Source organism: Papio anubis, chromosome 4, assembly GCF_008728515.1.
Source record: "Papio anubis isolate 15944 chromosome 4, Panubis1.0, whole genome shotgun sequence".
Lineage (NCBI taxonomy): Eukaryota > Metazoa > Chordata > Mammalia > Primates > Cercopithecidae > Papio > Papio anubis.
In genome coordinates, this window is record NC_044979.1 from 150,491,149 (window position 1) to 150,496,089 (window position 4,941).

Consider the following 4,941-nt stretch of genomic DNA (forward strand, 5'->3'; position numbering starts at 1 on the left):
TAAGGTGAACTGAGTATTAGAGGCATATGAAGTTTTATACAGTCCATTAGGTCTGTGTAGACTCCATGAATGACAACGGGAATTAGAGACGCTCTGAAGGCAGCGTTTAAAAATCAGTGAGTAAGGGTGAAGTCTTCAGCGAAGGGGTCAGAAAAGCCACATACATACTTGGTAAAAGAAGGCTCAGCTTCCCACCTGAAAACAAAAATATAATAAATCCCATATGGATTAAATGCTAGAATGTAAATATAAAACCATAAAAGTACTTGAAATTTTTTTATTTTTATTAAATTTGCATAAAGAAATCCCTTCTTAGTGCAACTTGAAGATCAAATGCTTTAAAGAAGAAGACTAGTTTGAGTAGCTAAAAATAAGTAAAATTTTATGCTTCAAAACTATATTTTTTCATGATAGTTGTTTCTTTTAAATGTTATAAAACATGACTTTTCTGCTTTGTCTCTGACCATTTCTTGGTAAAAATGACGGAAGAGCTATTGCTTCAATCAGTTAGAAGAAATATTTATAGATGATCAATATTGACCTCTGAATGTAAACTACAATATCTACCTGACTATCCAAAGAAATTGATATCTATCTTGTTTATGGAATTTTTCTATCCTGGAAATTTTGTGATTCCTGGCACATATTGTTCTACTGTTTTATCACACTCTTCGTGTTTATCAGGTTTTTTCACATTTGTGTATCCATGGATATACAAATCAATGATTTTTCTTCCTCCCTATGAAATATAGTTGTGGAATTTAAGAATTTAGCAGCATAATTTTCTATTCACCCTCTTTCCTTAAGACTAAGTAATTATAGGTCCTACTATTTTTCGCAGATGACTCGTTAGATATTTCAAAATGCTGTCTAAATTCTTAATCAGTCATTCTCTCTTGTTTGATCAGGGAGCAAAAGAGGAAGGGTAGCCTGAGACGGAAATCTAAGAATCAGAAGTTGGAAATTGTTACACATGTTTCAGGCTTGGCAATCAAGACCAAGAGGCAGAACTGGGGCATGCAGCAGCTGAGAGCTGTAGAATGCACTGGGGCCAAATCAGTGGACACGTACCACCAGCCACAATCTAAAGTGAGAAGATCGATAGAGGAAAGAAGGTAAGGCAAGGTCATGATGGAAAACTTAAACACTTCTGTTAAAAGTAAGCATCTGAAGGGAGACTCACGTGCCTCAGGCACTTAGTGAGAGGACTTGGAAGAAAATTGAGGGATTATAGGAAGCCATGAGTGTGGCCAGCCTGATAGACTCATCTGAGCCAGTAGTTCTTTCTGTCTTTTCCTAATCAATTTCAGCCATCTCTCCAGACTCAGAAACTCAGAAATTTCTCCAAGTTCTCCTTCCCTCTTAAATGAAAGAAGTGGATATGGAGATTAACTTCTGTGTGATGAAGCATAAGGAACTGCACCAATGTTTTATTTTCCTAGGACAGGAGTCAGCAATTTTTTTTCTGCAATGGGTCAGATAGTACATATTTTTGTGTTTTAGGCCGTCCAATCTCTGCACAGCTATTCAACTCTGCTTTCGTAGCACAAAAGCAGCCACAGACAACACGTAAAAGAATGGACATAGATGTGTTCCAATAAAACTTTATTTACAAAAAAGGTAATGATTTACTAAATCCTTTTCTAAAATTTGGTTGTGTTAGATGTGGTTACTTACAATTGTTAGATCTCAAGCTAGGTTTGGGAAGTATTTTTATTTAGATACATAAATACTCATTATAACAATATTTTAGAAAGAAATCGAGCTATGATGTTTTAATCATGTTTTAGCTAATATTAAGTGCAAAGGAATTTGATTTTGGTTTTCATAATTTACTTTCTCATTTAAAATCAGAGACCTAATGTGTCTTTCCACTTCAAATCTGTGATTTGATATTAATGCTAATATGAACAGCCATAGGAAGGGTGAATTGGGAAGCTTTTTTTTTCCCTTGAGACAAAGGCGAGTGAAATATATACTCTTTAAAGTGATGTTGGAAAGTGCCTTTTGCTGGTTCTCTATTTCATTTGCACTGTGGCCAAAATAAGCAACACTGACTCTTTTCATTTTTTTCATGGTTTCCAGTAAGAAATCCCTCTCTAATTCCATCACCCAGCTCAGGATGCTTAGTAAACCTGCAGAGACATACTGTCCATGAAGGAGTTCAAGGGGCCAAGTGATCAATTATTTGCCAAAGGAGCAGAATTTTGCTTACTTGCCTGTAGTCTTTTAAAGAAAACAAGAAGAATTAGCAAGGGAAGAACAGCAAAGACATTGAAGAGGTCTCCGAGTGTATCAAGCATCTACAAAACAATTTAATCTTCTCAGTCAAGATGTTGCAAATGGCGATGAATAAATCATGCCCTTGTTTGTTAATATGCTCCATCAGGTTATTTTGAGAGAAAACAAAGATTCTGCTGCCAGAGTGTTTCCCTTACTATCACTTTTTCAGCATTTCCACTTACTTATCATTATACTTTGTTACCTCTTTTCACATTTTGAGAGCTAAAAGGGCACATCTATTCAAGTCAGTTCACTGTTCAGTTCAATGAATATTTATTGAGTACCTACTATGTGCCTGGCAATGGTCTAGGTGATTGAGATACAACAGTAAACAAAACAAGGATTCTTCTTATCATGGCACTTATCACCTTGTGGAAGGAGACAGTTAATAAACCATAAATGTGATACATAATAAGAGTATTATTTGGTATGTTAGAAGCGAATAAATAGTGGTGAATTCAGAAGGCTGGAGCAGGGGATGAGGAGTTACTATATTTGGTAGAGGTCAAGGTAAGTCCCTGTAAATTGAAATTGTAAATAAAGACTAGAAGGAGGAGTAATAAGTTAGCCAAGAACATACTTGGGGAAACAAGATTCAGGAGTGGAAATATCTAGAGCAAGCGCCCAGAAGTGACAGTGTCCTTGGAAAGTGGGAGACTAGCAATGAGCACAGTGTGGCTGTAATGAAGTGAGTTCTCGTGGTGTAGGTAAGGAGTTCATGGAGTAGAGGATTACAAAATTGGGGCTAGAAGACACTTTGAAGCCTCTAATGTCTTTTATTCTTAGTGCAATGAGAAGCTGCAGCAGAGCTTTGAACAGAAGAGAGACATAACCCGACCTTTGTTTTAACAGCATCATCCTGGCTTCTATGTTGAGAACAGACTGAAGGAAAGTGTCTTAGTTCATTTGGTGCTGCTATAACAAAATACCTGAGACTGGGTAATTTATGAAGAACAGAAATTTACTTCTTACAGCTCTGGAGGCTGGTAAGTCCAAAATCAAGACAGGTTTGTTTCTCTGCTGAGGGCTGCATTCTTCACAGGGGAGAAATTCTGTGTCCTCACATGGCAGAAGATGGAAGCGAGAGAATCCACTCTCAAAGGGAGAACCCACTCTCAAAGCCCTTTTTAAAAGGACCCTAATTCATTCATGAGGGAGGAACCCCTATGATCTAATCACTCCCAGAAGCACAACCTTCCAATACCAGCACCTCGTTGACTGGGTTTTAACATGAATTTTTGAGGGAACATCATATTCAGGTTATAACAAGAAGTAAGAGTAGAAGAAAGAACAACAATACGGAAGCTATTGGTATAATTCTGTTAAGTGATGGTGGGTTTTTTGGGTGACAAGAAATCATCAGATTCTGAATAGGAACCAAAGGATCACTCTGTTGCTGATTGAAGCATTTGAGGACCTAGTCAACAATTGGAATTGTCCTTTTAAACTACATCACTTACTCAAGCACACCTATAGCTCATAAATATTTTCTATTCTTCTTTCTAATATTTTTAAAGATTTAGAGGCAGACTGGAAAAAATTATGTTATAATTCACATTGACAAGAGTTTAAGTAAGACAGGAGTTACTAAGAACATTGAAAAGATGATAGGACTAGAAAAATGTGTTGATCGAGTCAGGCTGAACACATGTGATCCACACATCAAAGCTAGACTATGGTAATAGGATTAGACTAGGGACAAGCTAGGAGCACAGAAACTATCGTAAAGAGAATTATAGTATGTAGCTTTACCTATAAATGTATAAAAACTAGATATAAAATATTACTATTAAAAGGTCATTATATTTCATACCTTTGGGAATGTATTAGGCATCCATCAGTGTCTAACATATTGCCCCCAAAACTCACCAACTTTAGAAAAGAAACACTTATAATTGCATAGCTTCTGTGAACTAGAAATCCAGACACAGCTTAGCTGGGTACCTCTGGGTTGACGTCTCTCATAAGGTTTCAGTAAACATGTTTGCCTGGGGTATAGTGTTCTCAAATCAGAGAGGATCCACTTCCAAGCTCACTTATGTGGCTTTGGCAGGCCTCAGATGCTCAAAGTCATCTCCAGATTTTGCTGCCATGCTATGTGGTTCCTCCATAGGGCTATTCACAACTTGATAGCTTGTTTCTCCCAAGAAAGAGAAGACAGAAATAGAGAGAAGGAAAAAGAGAAAGACAGAGAGAGACAAAGACAGGAAAAAAGGCATCCAAGATGGAAGACACAATCTCTTGTAACTTAATTAGGGAAGTGACATACCATCATTTCTGATATATTCTATTCAATAGAAGCCCCATAATTAGAGAAGGAAGGTGATTAATTATACAAGGACATGAATTGTAGAAGGTTATCACTGGGGCCATCTTTGAGATTCCCTGCCACGGTACACTCGACAGCACAAGAATTAAGATAATGGGACGCTAAATAGTAGCTACATGAGACTTAATGAAACTCTCAGATAACTGGTGTTCTCTGACAACTAAATGAATTTAAAATTTTTACTCTACCTGTATTGTTGACTAATCAATACCTAGTAATTGTTCTTAGTGCACACATTCATTCATTCTGAAGTTTGATTACAATAAAGTTCCATATTTTCTAGAAAACAAAAAATTGAGGTAACTATGACTATACCGCAGGAAAGATTT

General features: G+C 36.7%; 1 long non-coding RNA gene across 1 annotated transcript; it reads left to right on the top strand.

Annotated features, from left to right (window-relative positions):
- Positions 1-449: 449 nt before the first annotated feature.
- On the top strand, positions 450-4,721 carry LOC116274567. The gene is made up of 2 exons (XR_004183336.1): positions 450-1,115; positions 2,086-4,721. It is a non-coding gene; the product is annotated as an uncharacterized LOC116274567 (long non-coding RNA).
- The last annotated feature ends 220 nt before the right edge of the window (positions 4,722-4,941 follow it).